A 24,756-nucleotide genomic window follows, 5' to 3' on the forward strand; every position below is an offset into this window, starting at 1 on the left:
TCAGATGGCATGCTTTCCTAGGACAACCATTTCACTCCCATTCGATTGACTTATATGCAAGCTTGCTCATGAATTCAGCTATATACTTGGCTCAGAAAGGCTTATGCTGATCCATTTCATCAACAAAATTACTCTCAACAACATGAATATTGGGCCACGACAACGTCAAGCCCGATTCGATGAGAGTGATGAAGAAGGCAGATATGAGATAGAGGAAGAAAGCCAGGATGAGGAAGAGTAGGAAGAGGAAGAAGAGGAGGCACAAAACTTTGACGAGGGCTCTCCTCCTACCACACATGAGCACCAAGAAGCCCACTTGGCTTAGATAGAGGAGGGCCAGGTCGCCATACGATAGGAGGTTAGTGAGACCCGGGCCAAGCTTGAAGAGGGTCAGGCCTCCATGAAATAGAAAGTCAAGAAGGTGTCTCGCACCTTGAAGGCTATCCTGTGTTGTCTGCAAGACAAGGGCGATCCTCCTCCATCACCAGATTCTGAAGGCTAGTCCTATACTGTAGTCATCCTTGGGTTTTCTTTGCTTTCTTATTCCCTATGTTATAGCCTTGATAGGCTTAGTAGTAGGGTAGTTTTGATGGTGTGTTTGGTGTTTAAGGCTTTGATTAGGTTGTCTCACATGTGTTTCCTATCATGATTCATGTAAAGTAATATCTCATGTATTGTGACAAATTTTGTTCATTGAAATGCATACAACTCCTTTTATTATGGAATGTGTAGAATGCTTGAAAAATTGAGTATTGTTATGCAAAATCTTACACGTGTTGCACTATATTGTATATTGGGAATGCTACCGAATGCCACATGGAGTACGACACGTCTTGCACTTGGTGACTTGATTGATGGGGCACCTCCCCTCAATGATAGCCATATGGACTCCAGTTTGGGCCCAGATAGCGAGACTATGACGGATTCTCAGCCGGTCACTGGCCCCACTAATAGGCCAACAGCTTTTGCACCACTGGTTCCAGAGCAGAACTGTGCATATACTTCGACACCTCACATGCCTCAGGCGGCTTCTCCCCCTGATAGGCTGGAGCAGATGATGCTCCTTATGCAGCAGCAGCAGCAGATATGGACCACTATTGTTGGGGCTCTCGCCTAGAACATGAGCGCGGTTCCACTTGCACCACCTATGCACCCTGCGGGAAACGTGGGTGCTAATGGCTTGTTTGAGTGATTTCAGCGCTTCTGACCTCATACATTTACGAGTATTGATAAACCTGAGGAGGCCGAGTATTAGTTTAACCGCATCTCTAAGATGTTAAAGTCATTGCACTACACTAAGGCAGAGCAGGTAGAGTTGGTCACCTACATGTTTGAGAAGGAGGCCAGTCTCTAGTGGGACAGCATCCTTAGGACAGTTGCTCATGGTTACATATGGATATGGGAGGCATTTAAAACATACTTCCATAGGAAGTATTTCCCTCTTACCTACCGCAATGAGGAGGGGGAGTTCCTTGCCTCCGACAGGGAGGGATGACTATAGCGGAGTATGAGAACTGGTTCACGGAACTGGCCAGATATGCTCCCTTGATATTAGCAGACCAGCCGATGCGACTGCGGTGATTTTCTGAGGGTCTGCGACCCGAGATACGCTCAAAGATGTGTTGCGCTAGCATACTCAACTATACTGAGCTAGTGGACATGTCTCTGCGAGTGGACCGGGATGGGGACAGGCTATCCCGTACACGTGTACCAATGGTTCCTAGGCCTCGACCAGATTTGTTGAGCAAGCCATTCCTCAGCAAGAGGCCACGTGCAGATTCTCCTCTTCGGCTTACAACTCTATAGACATAGCCGAGGTGACCTGATATATGGTGCACCTACTGCAAGAGGTCGGGCCATGCTGACACTTACTGTTTCACCAGGATGAGGGACAACGGCTTTATGCCTCCTCAGAAGATCAACCGGCAGACGCCACTAGCTATCTCACCTCCACCTTTACGTTCTGTACTACCTGCACAACCTTCCTATAGGCCACCTGCACCTCGATTTAGGCCACCTCAGCGACCTATGGCACCACAGCCGAACCATTCTCAACAAGCTCGTGTGTACTCACTTGCAGTAGAGGCATCCGAGATAGCAGTTACAGGACCGATGGCTTTTGAAGTCACAACACATATTCAAGTTATACCACTCTTCTTATTGGTGGACACCAAGTCCACTATCTCTATAATATCATGCGCATATCCCTCATCCTTAACCTCTATTCCATTAAGTTCTAAGCTATCTTCTTTAAGATTACAACTCTAATAAGGATTCCAACCTCAAAATTAAGATGTGCTTGAACTCTTTCAATTTTTAGAGATTGGACTTAAGCAATCTTGGCATACTACTGTCCAAATCGTTTAGAAGACCCATTAAGTTGAATCTATAGGTAAAACAACCTTCCACTAGTTGTAGGAGATTCAACCAACCTCGCATAACCTAGGTTAGCTCGAAGGAGCATCAATGCAAGGTGATTGATCTAAGGCTCGTATCCTAGACCATACCATTCCTTATACTTCCGCGATCCTCCCCGTCGAATTTCGGTAACCCGCGACCTATAGTCAGCATTTGCGTGCGACCCTAAGTCGCAACCCTAAGTTGCATCCCATAGATCTGACTCAACTCGACTCAAAACCTATACTCTAGTGACCGCACCGTCGCCGCGGTTCTAACAACGCGTCTTGCACACCGATGCAATACCCAGGCTAGGAGTAGTGGGCCCATGTATATTTTGAGAAAACCTCACACATTACGAATCCCGAAAGAATCTCTACCCAATCTTTCACATCAATCAATCAAGTGCAAGTCAAGTACAACCCATCACTCCACCCATCCCTCTCTTACACAAGCCATCCCCAAAGTCAACTCTCTCTTACACACACCCATCCCTCTCTTACACAACCCATCCCTTTTCATCCCATCACACCCCTTTCCCTCTCATTCTCTCTACCATTTCCAAGCAACCGTCCAAACAAGAGAAGGTCGAAGGATAGCCAAGTTTGTGGCCCACTCCCTACCCCAAATCTCTCATCCTAACCCTTCAATCTTCATCATCCTCCATTAAAGAAGAAACCAAGGAGCTTAGCATCCCATGGAACCAAGAAGAAGTGTATTGGTGGGTAAATCTTCATTGTTGGTAGGAAAGGGATTTTCACCATTAATTTTAATGATTTGAGAGCCCACATGTGGTGGGACCCATTTGGTGTATGCATTGTATTGAGTAAAGGGAGGGCTCGTAGTGGCAGTCCCTCCCCTCCACAGGTCTCTCTCTCTCTCTCTCTCTCTCTCTCTCTCTCTCTCTTTCCCTTTCTTTTATGATAATGTGTGGCCCACCTGATGATGCATGTAACATCCATACCGTTCATCCAGTGGGATCGGCCCACCTTGCTGCCCACCATCCAGCAGCCTTGCTGCCTGATTTTTGGGCTAACCTGGCTATGAAAAAACACAAATATTAGCTTGGTGTAGACCATGTGGTCCACCACATAGCCACCACCATGATGTATCTAATCCACGTCGTCCACGTGTTGGGCCCCACCTTGCTACCTGTCCAGCAGGCAGGCTTGCTGCCTGTCCATTGGGATAAGCCTGGATAAAGGAAAATAAATAACAGCTTGATTTAATCAGGTGGGGCACGTGTACGTGGACCCCACCTGGAACATGCATCCATCGATGCTGTCCACTTTCTAGCTAGGGATAGTGGAGCCCACATGATGTATGTGTTTTATTCCACACCGTCCGTCCGTTTGCTGGACATGCAGGGCCCACTTGCTGTATGTGCAGGGCCCGCCCTGCTGCATGTATTCCATGTTCACTATCTATTTGGTGGGGCCCACCTACACTATACAGGCCCACCATGTTGTATGTGTTCTGTATGCATGTTGTCCATCTATTTTGTTGGGCCATAGGGGCTGACCCAAGGGACCCACCATGATGTACGTGAGGCCCATTGTGACGTATGTAAGGCCCTTGTGTGAGGCCCAATATGATGTATAGGAGGCCCTTATGATGAGGCCCATTGTGATGTATATGAGGCCCTTATGATGAGGCCCATTGTGATGTATTTGAGGCCCATGTGGTGAGGCCCAATATGATGTATATGAGGCCCTTGTGTGAGGCCCATCGTGATGTATGTGAGGCCCTTGTGTGAGGCCCATTGTGATATATGATTCCACCATGATGTATGTGATAATATTTATGTAGCCCATCCAGTTTCTAGCTAGTATAAGGGCTGTGGGCCCCATTATAGTTAGATTCTAGTTCCAAATTGGCCACACTATGGGAGCAATGATGGTTAAATGTCCCTATTGTACATCTCCCTATGGCCCGTTGTTCATGACCATCTTATCTTATTGGGCTATCTTAAATCATTGGGCCCGCAAAAGTGTTACCCATCTTACCCTAGTGGGCTAACCCAAACCATTGGGCCTCTATTCATGCTAGTGCTCTCCACCACCCTTATAGGAATCACCATAACTTTTAGACTCACCTTTTTTGTATCGGGCCCCATAAGAAAGCCCAACTTACCATATGATAGAGTGGGTGAGGAAGTGAAACGGCCTAGCTATACGTCCTAGAGGGGGAGGAGGGTGAATAGGACTATGCCAAATTATAATTATAATAACGGAATAAAATAAAGAGATAGCCAAATAAAATAAATTAATTCACAATGCTGAAATAAAATCAACCTCAATAAACAAGTATTGAGAGGTTGATACGAATTCAGTTCTAAGGACAACCTTACACCATAAAAACCAAGGGTTTATGGCAAGACAACCTTATTTCTAAAACGTCCTTTGTATCAAAAACTTAATCTGAAGAGAAATAAATAAATAGTAAGGAATTGAAATAGATTGCAGGAATTTAAATCTAAATTATTACAACATTCCACACACTTGCTTAAAATATAAATTTTATAACATTCACATCCACACATACATCCCACAAACTTGAATGATAAAAGATATAAAACTTAAGCAAGCATTCAAACCATAAGACAGAATTATAGTGGTTCACCTGTGTGTACACCAATTATTTCACAACAGCCACACAGAATGCTACTCCACTCCTAATATCCTCATACAGGGGATGTTAGCGTTCACTAACAAAATAGGTTTCACAGGTTCACCTAAAACCTTCACAAATGTGTCTTTTAACTTGGGCTTACACAATCCAAAAACCTACACTTTCTGAGTTTTCTGGCTCTCCTCAGATAACCACACAATGAGATTTTTCTGGCAAATCTCAAACAAAAACTAAAAGAATAGAAATTTTACATAAATGTAAAATACCTGGATTTCTCCTTTCGTAGCAGCCCAGAAGAACTAATCGGAGTAGAAGTTTGAATCAACATTCAATGTCCAATACTCACTTAAAATGGTTCTAGGTTCTAATTGATTTTAAATTAAATCAAATAGGCTAGCTCTATTTAATTTTGATTCCAATAAGAAAGAATTATAGAATTTCCCCTTTTCAAATCAGATTAGAATGTAGATCAAAATCAAATAAAAATAAGCTAACAAAAGGAAATATTAATTATGCACAAAGTAGCTTAAAATGAACACTAACTTATCTCAGAGTGGAGCCTTAAATTTCTTTGAATTGAGTTATCAAATTTTGAGATTCGTGCTTAATTTATAGAAGTAGAAATCATGTCTATGACTGGTCTTAGGGAAACTTCGACTAGTTGTAGCTTCAACGGCATTTTGAATTTTTAAGCGCGATCTTTGAAAATCGTTCTACGACTAATCGTCGGGAGTTTACGACTGGTCGTGGACCACCTACGACCGGTCGTAGATGACCTAGGACTGGTCGTAGACTGCATGAGTAGGTAGCTGTAATTTGAGTCAAGGACCCACGATTGGTCGAAGTTCGAGTCGTGAACACACTTACGACTGGTCGATGGACCTCCAGGACTAGTCGTGGGCTAACTAAAAAATTTTGAAAATCTTCAACAACTTAGGACTGGTCGTGAAATTTCTTGGACTGGTCGAACCAATGCTAGGACTAGTCGAATAAGGTCTAGAACTAGTCTTAGAATAGACCAAATTCATATATAAACATACAGTTTGAATTATGTATCTGAAATGACCTACCCTAAGGTCAATCTAAGGTCAATCATACCTGGGACATGAAGTATGGACATTGAAACTCCATTCTACCAAATGATTGTTGACCTTTGAACTTTACAAAGCTTGAGATCTCAACTTGATGTAGCTTGATCTTGAGATCTTCGAAAGCTTGACATCAAACTTCAACTTGAGTTGCTCTTGAGTCTTGAAATGTACTTGAGTCTTGTACTCTTTATTGATGTAGCTCTAAACATTGATGTTTACAGTACATGGCTTGACTTGGCTTGAAGTCGATCATTGTACTTAACTTGAAGCACTTGTGAAGCAGTGTCTGAAACATATATAACAACATACAAACACAAGACACAAATAGAGTTTTGGCATAACAAAATTTAACAACCAAAGGAGCATGAGACCATAGCACTTACAATCTCCCCCTTTGTCAAATTTGTGACAAAACACTCTCAAAAAGAATAAGAGAAGCACAACATGTTCAACAAAGAATCATGCACCAATTATCATAAACTAGCACACACATTCATTTAGAGGCAAGTCTCCTCTATACTCCTCCATACTTAGTATTCCCCCTGAGTAGCACACATAGATATTCAAAATAAAAAAAAATGCTACTTAATCCATAACCAATTAGCTTCAAAATGTCTTCCCCCCCTTTTTATCACAAAATGACAAAGGAAGAACATAAGGATAATAATAATAATTAGGAGAGCAAAGTAAGCAAGAGATGAAATAGAGTCCATACATCCAAATATCAAAAACCAGTCAGGTACAAAGACAAATAAAAACAGTCATACGAACTGAGATAAAGCAAAATAGTATATGAGTTATTACAGACCAACAAATAAAACATTCAGTCAGATCCTGAAGGAGCAGGAATAGATGGATCAATTTTGTGCCAACCCTTAGTAACGCGCCGCATATACTTGCACATATAAGCAAATTGAGAAGTTTGGGTTACACGTATTTCAGCCACCTGTTCCTCAAGAAAACGCAATCTCTCATTAAAGCCAAACGGCACAAAGTCAGGATCATTTCTAGAATCAGATTCTATTTCATCAAATATATCATCCATATTAATATCATTTGGAGGAAGATTATCACCCTCTTCTTCATTCACACCTGCTGCTCCATCTTCTCCAACATCTACTTAGCCCTCAGTCAATCGCAACTTCATTTTGTTTAAGTTGGAGTTGTTGAAAATAAGGTGTTAGATAGGAGCCTCTCCAACAGGCATAATGACTAGCATGTGAGTAGCTAACACAGTCATTAAGTAAGCAAAGGGAAGATCACTATGACCTGGATGGATACAGAACTGAATGATGGAATGACATATCAAAGAGGGCAGAAAAACATTTACACCAATGATGATAGAATACAAGATACGAACTACGAATAAAGTCAGTTCTGTTTTGTTACTAGAACAAGGATACAGATTAGAAGTAAAGATACGATGCAAAACTCTATATCTGGGTAACGAATATTTGGTTACGAGGGCATTCCCGTTCTGACTCCATTGAGCATCCATGTTACAAAGTGCTCTAGTATAAATACATTTTTCAGATTTAGAAACTTTCTCAACTAGAGTTCTAGGTGGAATACCATCATCATTAACAGGTATATCCATAAGGCTTGAAATTAAATGACGATCAATAGGAAAAGGCCCTTCTCTAGTAGCAATAGAGAAAGTTAATTGTTCAGTAGAAAATTTAGATATGCATGTAAACATGCTCTACACAATGGATTGGTATGCCGCCCCACCCCAACGTAGGATGTTATCCCAACCTATAGATTGGAGAAGAGGAAGGAGACCGAAACAAGTGATGTGATCTAAATCAATGGCTTTTTCCACAATGACATTACGCGGACGCAAATCACGCACATAAGATGGATCATCTTCGGGAGACCGAAGATGGCGTCGTGTAATAGGAGTTGATCTGGATGAGGAGGGACCTCTAGTATTTTTCTTTTTCCCTCTAGAGTCCATATTCTTGAATAAAAATAAGAAATCTCAAAGAAGTAGAGATGGGTTTCTTTAGATCAGCAAATGGAGAAGAAAATCCTAAAAAGCTCAAGGTAAACTTGAAATCAACTACTCCAATGAAGAAATTGAAGAAAAAAATCATGAATCTACAAGAAAGACAAGCAAAATGCTCTGACCTGGTTGAATTAAACACTTGGGTTCGACTAGTCGTAGCTCGACTTGTTGGAGAGAAAAGTGAAAATGAGGAAGAAGAGAGATTTGTCCAAATTAAAGAGGTCAGCGTGCTCCACGACCGGTCTTGGGAAATACACGACCGGTCGTACCACGACTCATCGTGTATGACCACGACTGGTCGAGTACCGGCCAAAAATTACATTTTTCAGCGAATTTAAAAATTTAACCACAAAAATACATAAACATATATACAATATGTTACAATTATGTAAGAATATTCAATATAAATTGCACATACCGAGGTCAAACTTTAATTTATTGAACTTGCTTTGTCGAGCAGTTTAGTGAAAATGTCAGCAAGTTAAGTCTCGGTTAGAATGTATTCCACAGATATTGTTTTTTCTTCCACTAATTCACGAATGTAATGATACATAATGTCAATGTGCTTGGTACGTGAATGCTGGATTGGATTTTTAGAAACATTTATTGCACTGGAATTATCGCAATATAAAGCCATTGAGTCCTGTGCAATTCCATAATCGCTTAACATACGTTTCATCTAAACAAGCTAAGTACATGTATTTCCTTCTGCGATGTATTCAGCTTCAGCAGTGGAAAACGATATAGAACTTTGCTTCTTGCTAAACCAAGAAACCAAGTAATTTTCAATATAAAAACAACCACCACTGGTTGATTTTTCGTCATATATATTACCAGCCCAATCAGCATCTAAGTACCCAGCCAACTGAACACTAGTATCATATGGATACCAAAGACCCAAATTAGTAGAACTTGCGACGTGTCACATAATTCGCTTAACAGCAATTAAATGAGATTCTTTAGGATTAGATTGATATCTAGCGCAAAGACCAACACTAAAAGCAATATCAAGTCTACTAGCAGTTAAATAAAGTAAACTGCCAATCATGTTACGATATAATTTAGGATTTACATCTTTACCTGTAGAGTCTTTTGAGAGTCTTAAAGTTGTACTCATGGGAGTATCAAAATTCTTACCATTCTCAAATTCGAACCTTTTAATCAAGTTCAAAGCATACTTGGTTTGAGAAATAAAAATTCCATCAGGTTGTTGTTTTATTTGCAACCCTAGGAAATAATTTAATTCCCCAACCATGCTCATCTCGAACTTAGATTTCATTAAATCTGCAAACTCAATAGTCATGTTAGTACAAGTTGATCCATAAATAATATCATCAACATAGATCTGAACCATTAAAATATCATTGTTGTGTTTCTTAACAAAAAATGTCTTATCAACACTACCCATTTAAAAATTATGACTGAGTAAAAACTTAGTCAATTTCTCATACCATGCCCTGAGAGCTTGTTTTAGACCATAGAGAGCCTTTTTAAGACGGTATACATGATCAGTTAACTTAGGGTCTTCAAACCCTGTAGGTTGTTCAACATATACTTCTTCATGTAAATCGCCATTCAAAAAGGCACTATTTACATCCATTTGATAAATCTTAAATTTTCTATAGCATGCAATGGATATAAAAAGTCTGATTGATTCAAGGCGAGCAACTGGGGCAAAGGTTTCATCATAATCGATGCCTTCAATTTGAGTGTACCCTTGTACAACCAGTCTTGCCTTGTTTCAAATTATATTTCCAAGTTCATCAGACTTATTTTTGAAAATCCATTTTGTTCCGATAATGTGTTTATCTTTAGGTCTAGGAACGAGATACCAGACACCATTATGAACAAATTGATTAAGTTCTTTCTACATGGCAACTATCCAGTTTTCGTCAGAAAGAGCTTCTTTTACATTAGTCGGTTCAATTTGGGATGTAAAGCATACATAATTACATATGTCTTCTAATTGTCTACGAGTGCGCACACCAGTGAGAGGGTTTCCAAGAATCTGAGTAGTTAGATGATCATTAATAGTCCTTAATTCAGAATTAACTTGATTTGATGAACTATCTGATTTGTTAATTAAAAGAACTTCATCATTATCGGGACTAGGGGCAGGTGTATTCAATTGATCATCAATGACCACATTAATGGACTCTTTAATCACACTAGTCCTGTTGTTCAGAACACGATATGCACAACTATTTAAAGAGTATCCTAAAATGATCCCTTCAACACTCTTAGTGTCAACTTTCCCAAATTTTCATGGTCACGTAAAATATAGCATTGGCTGCCAAAAACTCGAAAGTATTTGATAGTAGGTGTAACGCCTTGAAATTCGGGGGTTGAGCATAACTCGGCTCCCGAGTTTCAAAACATCACTTATGCAACATATGCAATGATGGATGTATGTTGTCTGTATGAGTACATAAAATATGGAGTAGATTAAGCCAAACTGCAAACATAATCCAGGGATAGGTGAAATCTGTAAGCGGAAGACTGAAAAATATATATGTATGTCTATATAAGTCCCTGAGATATGTATAATCTGCCAGGTCATAATTACAAGTGTTTGTTTCAAAATATTAGTATCAAAATGAAATCATCCATTACAAAAGAAAACCCAGAATCCCCGTAGCTCAGGGCACGGCTCATGTGAACCCGCCTGAGAACTGCATAAAAGAAAACGCGTCCTCGTCATCCTCATACTCCTGCTCTGCCTCGGGGGTCGCATCATCATCTGCATCTAAGATAGAGTCTTGTTGGTGTTGAAACACCGTCCCAGAATGTGGGAGTGAGTGATCAACTCAGTGGAACTATACAGTAAAAGTTAACATATTATCAAATCAATTAAGCAGTAATGATAAGGCAATACAATTAAACACGTCCTAATTACTCTTGTTAATGTAAGGATATATGTAGAAATGATGCATGCTCTCACCTGCACTCCCTCAGCATCTTCATCTTACGGTACGCATGACAACCTCCCACAGTGCTCCATGACGCCAAAGCACATGTAATAAGGTGCATGAACATGATTACCAAGTTGTTATTAGTCCTTTTCATACAGCAGGATTAGGAAGCTAAGGTACCTTCTTCATATCAATTTCCAAACGGTGACCCATTTTAGGGTCGTCAGTCCTAGACAATCTCATATGATCATATGGTTCTAGGTCGCTGCAAAGGGCTCGTCACCAATCAATGCATGCCTATCATACCTTAGTTACTACCCTAAGGCTCGTCGCCTCATTGCAGTATCAAGGTATGCTTGAGGTCACTACAAAGGGCTCATCACCAATCAATGTAGGCCGATACCGTAAATATAGTGTCCCATACCACCATAATCGGCTCATGATTCTGGTGTGCTCACTGGTCACTACAGGGAGGCTCGTCACCCCAGCATAGGCCAACAGCTCGACCACGGTGTCCCATACCACCATGCCCGACTCATGAGTCTTAGCGGATCAAGGTACAATGGTTAACAGGATTGCATTGGTAAGTTTGGTACCGTAGATTCAAACAATAGTATCCATACATGGTGCACATCCACCGGGACAATCAGGTTACTTGACGAGCTCGACTAGCACGAGCGCACATTAAGTTGAATGACATAGAGTGCGCAAACACTCCGTGTGGCCAAACCACTGCCGACAACCCTAATACGACTCAGGTTCGTCAAACACGTCCTACGTGGCGAAAAGAGCCTCGGCCACGAACTCTAAGATCTATTACCAATTCCCTGGACTATTTCATAGTCCCAAACACATTCAAGTATAACAAATATTCATACCAGCAATTCAGAACAGTAATGGATCAACAATTCTAATTATATAGTATGTGAGCATTTGATGAATATCAACTTAACATGGATTTACACATAAGTAGTGCCTGAATTTAAACAATAAAGATTGTAAATTGCATGTAGGAAATCATACACATCAATAAGGTAGTTGAGAATCTCTTCTCAACGCCCATAAACAGGATAATATATTACACACTTGATCATTCAGACATTTCTACAAACACTTAGACTACATATTCCAACATACATGACGTATGTTGGTGATAACACACATTTGGACAATTCCTTTCGCCACAGAGTTGATACACATACAACTAACACGAATACACAACAATTAATCATGGCAAACACATGTTCGTATTTCATACGTATACGATACTTTCTACATATACAAGAAATACACAAATCTCAATATAGCACATATATATCAGGAACGTAATACAAACATCGCATTTGGCATGTGAAATTTCACCCACAACAATAACAAACCATTAACTAACATTGAAAGCCTTGAAAACCATAACTTATGCGAATATAGTCCGCACCTTAAACCAGAAGATGCGCAACAGATCTGATTCAGACGATAAGTCTTCGTCAACGGTGACTAGATAACCTAAGGCATGAATAAAAAGAGTTACATCAACACTTAGACTATTCTAAGTTCCAAAACAGGCTAGGGTTTAATTGACTTACCCAAGAATGAACTTGGAATCACTTGAATAACGATTCAAATGTGATGGTTTAGGGACACAGAATAACAGGGAAGGATCTCAAGATGATTCATCAACTTCTCTCTCACTTTCTCTCTCTTTTCCTCTCTCTCTCTCTCTCGTAGCTAAGGTTTAAAAAATTCGTATGAAATTTGAGAGTGAGGGTTTAAGGTCTTTATATAGGCCTAATATTGATGAAAATAGCCCCAAGGCCAAGGTATACTTAGGTTATAACCAATTCGGGTCTATTTCGGTCCAACGGAGCACTTCTGGTGGTCCTTTTTCCATGTGCGGTCGGACTTAAGCTCACTGACCATGGATCTAGGTTAGGCGAGTTTTTGTACCGATCGAATTTACAGATCAACCGTGCCAGACCAGTTTCAATTCAATGGTCATCGAAACTCGATCAGGTCCACTAGCACTTTGACATGTCTGGGCCATCTTCCCTGATCCAAGGGTAAATTTGGGTCAGAATCCAACAGTCAGAATGCTTAAAATTGGTGCGCAAGCGACACGACTCAGATTTCATAAATTCATAATTAATTTCTCACATTTCTCACACTCTTTACTCCGGACTCAAGCAAATCGTCTCAAGACATCATCTGGACTTGATTTTTAAGATGATTGTCAAGCCCAACAAGGTGATCATAATTGTCTAAGATCATCGCTATCAGACTTTCGACGCATGGTCCAGGTCTGATACAAAGTTTCCAAGTACTCCCGAGAGTAACTGGATTTAGTGTTGAATCCTAGATTTCAGGGTAACATAGCGCTAACGATTCTACAGGTTTTGGGTCTTATAAATTGAATTTAAAGTGATTGGTGTTAATTTCACAAGTAATCGAGTTTAGTGCTAGTTAACCTACATTTAACTTCTAAAGAATTTGAGGTAGTACTCGGGTCTTTGCACGAAATTTTTCGGGTCATTACAATCTACCCCCCTTAAAGAAAAATTTCGTCCTCAAAATTCGTACCTTTTCATACTCCTCAAAGATCTGAGGGTAGTTCTTTCTGACCTTAGCTTCAGTCTCCCAAGTAGCCTCTTCTTCACTGTAATGCGTTCACAGTACTTTCACAAGAGAGATGACCTTGCTATATAATACCTGCTTCTTCCTATCTAGGATACGCGTCGGTCGCAATACATATATGGCATCCTCACTCAACTGCACCTGCTCCCAACTGATAATATGTGAAGGATTAGGAACGTATTTCTCTAGTATAGAAACATGAAATACGTTATGCACGCCCACAAGTGGTGTGGGCAAAGCAAGGCGGTACGCTACCGCTCCCACTCGATCCAGTATTTGAAATGGACCAATAAATCTCGGCGTTAGCTTCCCCTTTTTACCAAACCACAGGACTCCCTTCATAGGGGAAACCTTAAGAAATACATGGTCTCCAACCTCGAACTCAAGCAGTCACCGCCTCGTATTGGCGTAACTCTTTTACCTGCTCTGGGCTATCAGAAGTCAACGTCGAATAATGTCAACTTTCTCTGAAGTCGCCTGAACCAACTCTGGGCCAATCAAACTATGCTCGCCAACTTCTGCCCAACAATGTGGTGCTCTACACGGGCGACCATACAATGCCTCGTAGGGAGCCATGCCGATACTTGCCTGGAATCTATTGTTATACGTGAACTCTGCATAAGGGAGACAGTCATCCCAACTGTCCTTAAAATCTAAAACACAAGCTCACAACATGTCCTCCAGAATCTGATTCACACGCTCCATCTGCCCGTCTGTCTACGGATGAAACACGGTGCTGAACTTCAATTTCACACCCATCGCTTCCTAGATACGAGTCTAGAAGATAGATGTGAATCGCGTGTCTCTGTCAGACACAATCTCCAAGGGAACTCCGTGCAGATGTACGATCTCCTTGATGTACAACCTAGCCAACTCATCTATAGAGTTTGTGACTCTGATCGGTAAGAAATGAGCTGACTTCGTCAATCGGTCAACGATCACCCAAATAGAGTCATGTCCCTTCATCATTCTCGGTAGCCCTAAAATAAAATCTATAGAGATGAAGTCCCACTTCCATTCTGCTATGGGCAAGGGCTGAAGCAGTTTAGGAGGTCGGCGATGCTCTACTTTGACCTGCTGGCACGTGAGACAACAAGATACAAACTCAGCAATGTGAACCTTCATATTGTCCCACCAATAGGATCTCCTCATATCTTGATACATCTTCGTGCTACCTGGATGCATTGCAAGTTTTGTATTATGGGCTGACTCGAGAACCTCCCGTCTCAAGTCAGGAATGTTTGGGACACATAGCTGGCCACGATATCGTAGGCCCCCATCTGAACCAACACTCCACTTGGAGTCCTCATCTGTACTAACCTGCTCTCTCATCTTTGCTAATAGCTCCTCATCTGCCTGAGCTGCAATGATCCTTTTGTCAATGAGGGGTTGTACTCGAATGTGTGCAATAACCTCATACGGCTCTTCCACCGTGAGTTTCTGCTCAAAGTCTCGCACAAACTCCATCATGTCCCATTCTACTATCATTAGCGGAGCCGCAAACTCTACAGCCTTCTTGCAACTCAACGCGTCTGCCACAAGGTTTGCCTTGCCCGGATGGTAAGAGACATCGAACTTAAAGTCTTTCAATATTTCCATCCATCAGCGTTGCCTCATATTCAAGTCACGCTGAGTGAAAATATACTTAAGGCTCTTGTGGTCACAAAAGAGCTCAAACTCCTCTCCATAGAGGTAATGTCTCCAGAGCTTTAATGCGAAAATGACAGTTGCCAACTCCAGGTCGTGTGTAGGGTAATTCTCTTCGTGTTTCCTCAACTGTCTTGAGGCATATGCAATCACCCTGTCCTTCTGCATAAGGACACAACCCAGACCCATGCGAGAGGTGTCAGTATATATCGTATACTTAACCCCTTGCTCTGGCAATACTAGCACAGGGACAGACGTCAACTTGTCCTTCAACTCCTGAAAATCTATTTCCGCCTTTTCATTCCAAGAAAACTTCAAGTCTTTCCGTGTCAACTGAGACAACGGTCTGGCTATCTTCGAGAAGTCTCATATGAAGCGTCGATAATAGCCTGGTAGACCCAGAAAGCTTCTCACCTCAGTAACCGAACCAAGTTGCTTCCAGCCCTGAACTGCAGTTACCTTAGCGAGGTCGACAGTTATCCCTTCCTTGGACACCACATGTCCTAGGAACTTGACTTCCTCCTTCCAGAAGTCACATTTCTTGTACTGCGCAAAAAGTTGATTCTTCCTGAGAGCATCCAAGACCGCTCTTAGTGCTCTTTGTGCTCTCCCCGACTCGTAGAGTATATCAAAATGTCATCGATAAAGATAATGACGAATCGGAACAAAAATGGCCGAAACACTCTGTTCATCAGATTCATGAACACGGTCGGTGCGTTCGTAAGACCGAACGACATCACAAGGAACTCATAATGGCCGAAACCAGTTCTGAATGCGGTCTTCTGCACGTCCTCATCCTTGACGCGCAACTGATGATACCCTGACTGCAAATCAATCTTCGAAAAGTACTGTGCCCCCCTTCAACTGATCAAACAGATCATCGATCCTGGGCAAGGGACACTTGTTCTTCACTGTCACCTGATTTAACCTGCGATAATTTATATATAATCGCAAGGAACCATCCTTCTTTTTGACAAACAGAACAAGTGCTCCCCAAGGGGACATACTAGGTCGAATAAAACCCAACTTCAACAAGCCATCTATCTGCTTCCTCAATTCCTCCATTTCACTCGGAGGCATGCGATAGGTGGGCAATGAAATAGGTGTCGCACCAGGCATGAGATCGATAGTAAAATCAATCTTGCACCAAGGGGGTAATCCAGGAATCGACTCGAATACATCTTCGAAATCCCAAACTGCTGGCGTGTTTTCAAGTGCCGAACCAGCAATACTCTTCAACAGAGAAGTATAACAACCAAAACGGAAAGGGTAACTGACCTGAACAAGGAAAGTAAATGTCTCGCCCTCAGGTCCATTGACTGTCACCAGTTTAGCTTCACAATCAATCTCTGCTCGCATCTTCGTGAGCCAATCCATGCCCAAAATGATGTCGTAATGATATAGAGGTGTGACAAATAGGTCAACTAGAATCGTTATGCTCCCTAGATCAATCAAACAACCCATACAAATCTTGGTAATATCAGAGGAGGTCCCTGTAGCGGTAGTGAGTGTCACTCCCTTCATAGTAACAGTGCCCAAACTCAGGTGCTTAACTGCCGCATACGATATAATGAGGTAATGGACCCGATATCCACCAACAAGGAGACGGGAATACCTTGGATGTGAGCTATAACCTCAAAAGATCTCGGTGCCAAGTCAGCCCCAGGCGCTTCAGCTGTAAGGGCGTGAACTCGAGCCTGTTGTGGGTGATTCAGCAGTGGTCCCATGGGCCATTGAGGTGGCCTGAAGCGAGGTACAAAAGGTCTGAAGGATGGGTGAGCTGGCGCATAATGAAGGGGTGGAGTTGATATGACCTGGGGCATCGGACGGCTGATCCTTTGCGGCAGCGTAAATCCACTGTCCCGCATTCACATGAAGCAATTACGATCCGAATGCCCGATCTTTCCATAGTATGTACAGTGCAAGTCAGAATGCATCAACTGAGCCGGCGACGCTGCACCTCTCGGAGGAGAATCTGCCCGCGGCCTCTTGCCGAGAAATGGTGTACTTGGAAAGTCAGGTCACGGTCTGGGAACCATAGGTGCTCGCATACGGGACGACCTGTCGGCATAAGAATAGATGCTAGCACAGCACATCTTCGATCGAATCTCAGGCCTTAGCCCCTCAGAAAAATGCCACATCCACATTGGCTGGTCACCCAGAAGCAATGGAGCATACTGACCCAGCTCAGTAAACCGGTTCTCATACTCTGTCACCAACATCCCTCCCTGACGGAGGCGAAGGAACTCACTCTCCTTCTCGTGTTGGTAAGTGACCGGAAAATACCTCTCGTGGAAGCAAGCCTCAAATGCCTACCACGTCCACTCAAAACCCTCCACAACTATGCGGAGAACACTGTCCCACCATAAACTGGCCTCCTTCTCAAACATGAAGGAGGCAAGCTCGACCTGCTTAGCCTCGGAACAGTGAAGCGGCATGAGCATCTTAGAGCTGCGGTCAATCCAGTGCTAGACCTCCTCAGGTCTATGAGAACCCACAAATGTGGGAGGTCGTAAGCGTTGGAATCGCTCAAATGTGCCGCTAGCACTAGTGTTCCCAGATGGGTGCATAGGTGAAGTAGGTGGAGTCACCCCCATCGACTGAGCAAAGATACCAGCCATGGAAGATAAAAACTGCTGTTGCTGCTGCATCAACAACATCATCTACTTAAGCCTCTCAGGAGGCGGAGTGGACGAAGATGCATAAGGCGTCAATGCAGATGCACGGTTCGGTTCAGGAACCGAAGGCGTGAGTGGAGGAGCCATGGGTGGTATCACAGAAGTCGGCCCAGTAGCGGGGCCAGTAGCTGGCTGAGAGTCCGGCCCAGCACCAAAATGAGACGGGCCCGACTATGGTCCGTTTGGCTATCGCCCAGGGGGGAAACCCCGGCAAGTGACTCGCCCAAAGAGAGACGGGCAGAAGTCTTCGAGCCCTTAGAAGGCATACCCTACATTCAACCGAGGATGCAACCTGTGAGATTCAACATCCACATAATCCACCCACACAACATTTACATCACAACTTATGGAAAGACAACATGCATTTCATTTAACAAAATTGTCACAATACAAGAAGTGTAGCATTACATGGATCGCAACAGAGAAAGCATGCGAGCTAATACATCTTAAGCTTCAAACCACAAAATAACTTCTAAACTACTACGCCTATAACGGGTACACAATAACAAACAACAAAATATAGCAATGGACGACTACATCTGCAACTACTCGTCGGAATTAGGAGATGGAGGAGGGGCACCCTTATCCTGCAGGCAGCACGGGATAGACTTCAGAGTGCAAGACACCTTCTTGAACTTATGTTTCACGAGGCCCCAAAGATCCATAATGTCCTGCCGTAGGACAGCCTGAACCTCCTCAAGTCGCGCTATATGGGCATCCCTGACGGCCTGATCTAAGCCCTGCTCCGGTGCCACATGAGGAGAACTCTCACTCGTGTCCTGGGCCTCCACTTCTTCCTCATCCTGCTCTTCTTCTTCTTCTATTTCAGCCCCACCTTCTTCATTACTCTCTTCCTCATCGCTCTCAGTCTCATCCTCACTTTCCTCAAGTAAGGCTTGTCGTCGACGAGGCCCGATATCCATCTGATTAAGAGTCGTCACATTGATGTAACGGACAGGTACCGACTTTTTCGCCTTGACTCTGTAGCCAAACTCATGTGCAATCTTACAGATGAGTTGGCCAAATGGGAGCGATTCGGTCCTCCTATTCGAACGAGCGATAAGGACAATCTGACGTAAGATGTACATTGGCACACACAGCTTCTCTCCTTGCCCCACCTGATACAGGAAATCTACCATCAGGCGCATACACTCACTACGGTTGCTCCACCTTGGATAAACATTGAATGTGCAGATGTGGTGAAGCAAACGGAAGTCATCCATCATGTTGGTCACTAAAAGGCTTCTATTAAGTTGTCATTCAACTAGACGACTACAAAGGAACCATGTGCGGCGATCCCTTTCACGCGCACTACTCAGATTCTTTTCACTTGCATGAACCTCGCCAAGCGGCACGCTCAGAAGCTGGGATATCAAAGCGACGTTGATAGTGGCCTCCCGATCTCTTCCGTAAGGGATCTTGAACTACAATGGCTTTAGCGAAGGTTCTCGAATGTGGGCATAGAAAGCTCGGACAGTACCCACATTGGCGCGATAGTGGCCCTCGAATAGCGGACACCAACTGGCCCCTTTCAGGCACTCAAATAAGAGATACTCTCCAAATAGCTGTGGATCTACATGAGCTTCAAAAAGGACCCTATGGTCCTTATAGATTCCATAAGATAGCTCCACCAATAAAGTTCTTCCAACGGGAGACTGAGGATCAAGATCCCGCTTTGTTAGAAACTCTCGAGTGGCAGTTGAGCTCGCGGCCACACCTCTCGGCCTCCATGAACGGGTTGGGCGGCTAAGCCCGACTTTATCAACGGGGGCTCTTTTCTTACCCATGAAAGAGAGAATGGTGGAAATGGAAAATATGGCCGTAACAAGCTCGAATAGGGCCATGGAAAATGAGAGAAAAGAGGAAAATGGAAGGAATGGTGAGGCTTCCACAAATTTGAGTACTTAAAATGGAAAGAATAGAGAGGGAAAACAATAATGGAGGTGGGTTCTGAGATGGATAGAATGGGGATGCATGAAAATGGAAGAAGAAAGGGTTTGAAGAGGGATATTTGTGGGGTTTTGAGAGAAATTTCAAGAAAAGGGAAGCTTAGAGGGTAGATTTGTGAAGGAAGGAGGGTTTTGGGGGAGTTAAAACCATGCAACCATGGAGGAGTGGGCCACACTAGTCCCCACATGCGTCGGCCCGAGCCGGCCCGCTGGGCCGCGAGGGCTCGCCGAACCGGCGAGGTCATCGCCGGTCTCTGGACATTCCGGCCAGGACTCGCCATTTGGGCGAGGTCCTCCTATCCCCTAGGTCAACAATTGATGTGGGTCCCACCCTGGGTCCCCCTATAAATGCCCCGATTGGGCCCTTAGTCCAATTCGACTCTTATCGGGTCACTTTGAATAGAATCTGATACAGATTCACTTTTACCAAATTTCTAACGGCTGGAAAGGGATTATACACAGTCTAAACCCGTCAATGGATGGTCTAAAAGAGATTTGGGTTTGCCGTGTGTGATCAGGAGTGTGCACGGACTCGATTTCGGTGATCGTTTTCAGTCAACTTTCGCCGATAGGAACAACTGGATAACCTACACAAATTCTAGATTAATCTCGCACCCTCCTAAACTAAGGTGGCGTCAGCATGCATTGTGTGACCATAACCCAAGTCTAGTTTAATCCAAATCATGCTCTGATACCAACTTGTAACGCCCTGAAATTCAGGGGTCGAGCATAACTCGGCTCCCAAGTTTCAAAGCATCACTTATGCAACATATGCAATGATGGATGTATGTTGTCTATATGAGTGCATAAAACATGGAGTAGATTAAGCCAAACTGCAAACATAATCCAGGGATAGGTGAAATCTGCAAGCAGAAGACTGAAGAAACCTATATGTATGTCTATATAAGTCCTTGAGATATGTATGCTCTGCCTGGTCATAATTACAAGTGTTTGTTTCAAAATATTAGTATCAAAATGAAATCATCCATTACAAAAGAAAATCCAGAATCCCTGTAGCTCAGGGCACGGCTCACATGAACCCGCCTGAGAACTGCATAAAAGAAAAAGCGTCATCGTCATCCTCATACTCTTGCTTTGCCTCGGGGGTCACATCATCATCTGCATCTAAGATAGGGTTGGTGTTAAAACACCGTCCCAGAATGTGGGAGTGAGTGATCAACTCAGTGGAACTATATAGTAAAAGTTAACATATTATTAAATTAATCAAGTAGTAATGATAAGGCAATACAATCAAACACGTCCTAATTACTCTTGTTAATGCAAGGATGCATGTAGAAATGATGCATGCTCTCGCCTACACTCCCTCAGCGTCTTCATCTTACGGTACACATGACAACCTCCCACAGTGCTCCACGATGCCAAAGCACATGCAATGCGGTGCATGAACATGATTACCAAGTTATTATTAGTCCTTTTCATACAGCAGGATTGGTAAGCTAAGGTACCTTCCTCATATCAATTCCTAAATGGTGATCCATTCTAGGGTCGTCAGTACTAGACAATCTCATATAATCATATGGTTCTAGGTCACTGTAAAGGGCTCGTCACCAATCAATGCATGCCTATCATACCTTAGTTAATACCCTAAGGCTCGTCGCCTCAATGCAGTATCAAGGTATGCTCAAGGTCACTACAAAGGGCTCGTCACCAATCAATGTAGGCCGATAGCACAAATATAGTGTCCCATACCACCATAATCAGCTCACGAGTCTGGTGTGCTCACTGGTCACTACGGGGAGGCTCATCACTCTAGCGTAGGCCGACAGCTCGACCACGGTGTTCCATACCACCATGCCTGGCTCATGAGTCTTAGCGGATCAAGGTACAATGGTTAACGGGATTACATTAGTAAGTTTAGTACCCTAGATTCAAAAAATAGCGTCTATACATGGTGCACATCCACCGGGACAATCGGGTTACTTGACGAGCTCGACTAGCATGAGCGCACGTTGAGTTGAACGACATAGAGTGCGCAAACACTCCATGTGGCCAAACCACTACCGATAGCCCTAATACGACTCGGGTTCGTCAAACACGTCCTACGTGGCGAAAACAACCTCGGCCACGAACTCAAGATTTATTACCGATTCCCTGGATTATTTCATAGTCCCAAACACATTCAAGTATAACAGATATTCATACTAGCAATTCAGAATAGTAATGGATCAACAATTCTAATCATACAGTATGTGAGCATTTGATGAATATCAACATAACATGGATTTACACATAAGTAGTGCTTGAATTTAAACAACAAAGATTGTAAATTGCATGTAGGAAATCATACACATCAATAAGGTAGTTGAGAATCTCTTCTCAATGCCCATAAACATGATAATATATTACACACTTAATCATTCAGACATTTCTACAAACACTTAGACTACATATTCCAACATACATGACGTATGTTGGTGATAACACACATTTGGACAATTCCTTTCGCCAAGGAGTTGATACACATACAACTAACACGAATACACGATAATTAATCATGGCAAACACATGTTCGTATTTCATACGTATATGATATTTTCTACATATACAAGGAATACACAAATCTCAATATAGCACATATATATCAGGAACGCAATACAAACATCACATTTGGCATGTGAAATTTCACCCACAACAATTACAAACCATTAACTGACATTGAAAGCCTTGAAAACCATAACCTATACGAATATAGTCCGCACCTTAAACCAGAAAATACACAACAGATCTGATTCAGACGATAAGTCTTCGTCAACGACGACTAAATAACCTAAGGCATGAATGAAAGGAGTTACATAAACACTTAGACTATTCTAAGTTCCAAAACAGGCTAGGATTTGATTGACTTACCCAAGAATGAACTTAGAATTGTCGGAATAATGATTCAGATGTGATGGTTTAGGGACACAATAACAGGGAAGGATCTCAAGATGATTCACCAACTTCTCTCTCACATTCTCTCTCTTTTCCTCTCTCTCTCTCTTAGCTAGGGTTTAGAAAATTCGTTTGGAATTTGAGAGTGAGGGTTTAAGGTCTTTATATAGGCCTAATATTGATGAAAATAGCCCCAAGGCCAAGGTATACTTAGGTTATAACCAATTCGGGTCTATTTCGGTCCAACGGAGCACTTCTGGTGGTCCTTTTTCCACGTGCAGTCAGACTTAAGCTTACTGACCATACATCTAGGTCAGGTTGAGTTTTGTACCAATTGGATTTAGAGATCAGCCGTGGCAGACCGGTTTCAATTCAACGGTCACCGAAACTCGATCAGGTGCATCGGCACTTTGACATGTCTGGGCCATCTTTCCTGATCTAAGGGTAAATTTGGGTCAGAATCTAACGGTCAAAATACTTAAAATCGGGACGCAAGCGACACGACTCAGATTTCATAAATTCATATTTAATTTCACACCTTTCTCACACTCTTTACTCCGGACTCAAGCAAATCATCTCAGGACATCATCTGGACTTGATTTTTGAGGTGATTGTCTAGCCCAACAAGGGATCATAATTGTCTAAGATCATCGCTATCGGATTTTTGACGCGTGGTCCAGGTCCGATACGAAGTTTCCAAGTACTCCCGAAAGCAACTGGATTTAGCGTTGAATCCTAGATTTCGGGGTAACATAGCGCTAACGATTCTACAAGTTTTAGGTCTTATAGATTGAATTTAAAGTGATTGGTGTTAATTTCACAAGTAATCGAGTTTAGCGCTAGTTAACCCACATTTAACTTCTAAAGAATTTGAGGTAGTACTCGGGTCTTTGCACAAAATTTTTCTGGTCATTATAGTAGGCTTCTTATCAAACCAAAGTTCGTAAGCCATTTTATTATTAGATTTACAAGTATAAACCCGGTTAATAATATAGCAGGCGGTATTCACTGCTTCAACCCAAAGATTTCTAGGGAGCTTCATACTATTTAACATTACGTTTCCCATTTCTTGAAGCACTCTATTTTTTCTTTCCATAATTCCATTTTGTTGTGGTGTTTTGGGCGCACAGAATTTATGCGATATTCCCTGATTGCTACATAATTTCTCAAAACTACTATTCTCGAATTTAGATCCATGATCACTACGGATCTTACTGACATGAGAACCTTTTTCAATTTGGATTCGTTTGATGATCTTTTTCACTTCATCAACGGTTTTTGATTTGTTCCTTAAAAATGTTACCCAAGTGAATCTGGTATACTCATCTATGATAACTAAGATGTATTTTCTCCCACCTCGACTCTCCATTTTGGTTGGTCTTACAAGATCCATGTGGAGCAGCTCGAGTGGTCTTGATGTGGCATTGGAGTTTACCTTTTTGTGAGAGCTCCTAGTTTGTTTACCATACTGGCATTCACCACATATTTTGCCTACTCTTTGCAACTTTGGTAGACCTCTAATTAGTTCTCCTTTGCTTAATCTATATAAATTCCGGCAGTGTACATGTCCAAGGCGTTTTTGCCATAAATCTGTCTCCTCGGTATGGATCATGTAGCACGATTGATTAGATGAGCTACCATCGCTTACAATATAGTAGTTTTCAGAAGTTCTGTGACCAGTTAATATAACAGAACCCTTTTTGTTTATTATTTCACAACCTTGATTGGAAATTTTCACACTATGGTTGTTATCGCATATTAGAGATATGCTTAACAGGTTGTGTTTTAGCCCCTCAACATATAAAACATCTTTAAATAAAGGAAGGTTATAGAGTTGGACCGTACTTTTGCCAATAATCTTACAATTGCTGCCATCACCAAATGTGACTGACCCATCAGCCATATCTTTTAGATCGATGAATA

This window comes from Magnolia sinica, chromosome 7 (genome assembly GCF_029962835.1).
Source record: "Magnolia sinica isolate HGM2019 chromosome 7, MsV1, whole genome shotgun sequence".
Lineage (NCBI taxonomy): Eukaryota > Viridiplantae > Streptophyta > Magnoliopsida > Magnoliales > Magnoliaceae > Magnolia > Magnolia sinica.